Here is a 410-nt window from a genome sequence, read left to right on the forward strand (position 1 = left end):
TCAAGAACCGGTCACATCAAACTGGAAATTGGGATTTGAGAGCGACAGACTTGCCGTCATTTGAGGAAGCAGTAGATAGGTCTCATATCAAACCCTACTTTATTTTGTAGGTGTTGAATTCCAACTTCGAAATGCAGACCAGACCTAACTGGATTTAACCAGGTAGTGAAAGTTCAGTCTACCTCAAATTTTTAAACTTTGTCTTTGTCTTGGGGGGTAGGAGTAAATACGTTTTTACTTCTTCCTACTCCCTTTCGAGCTTGTCGGCAAGAAAGCTACTTTTCCTTTTTTCTTTTTGTTGAGGATTATCATTTACCTTTCCTGCATTATGTTTTCTGTTTGTTACTATTGGTTGTATATATTCTTGCACGTTTGTTCGAATAAATTTCATTCATTCATTCATTCATAAA

The sequence above is a fragment of the Seriola lalandi genome, unplaced genomic scaffold (assembly GCF_002814215.2).
Source record: "Seriola lalandi dorsalis isolate HSWRI2012SDOR001 ecotype SW California unplaced genomic scaffold, Sedor1 jcf7180002053712, whole genome shotgun sequence".
NCBI lineage: Eukaryota > Metazoa > Chordata > Actinopteri > Carangiformes > Carangidae > Seriola > Seriola lalandi.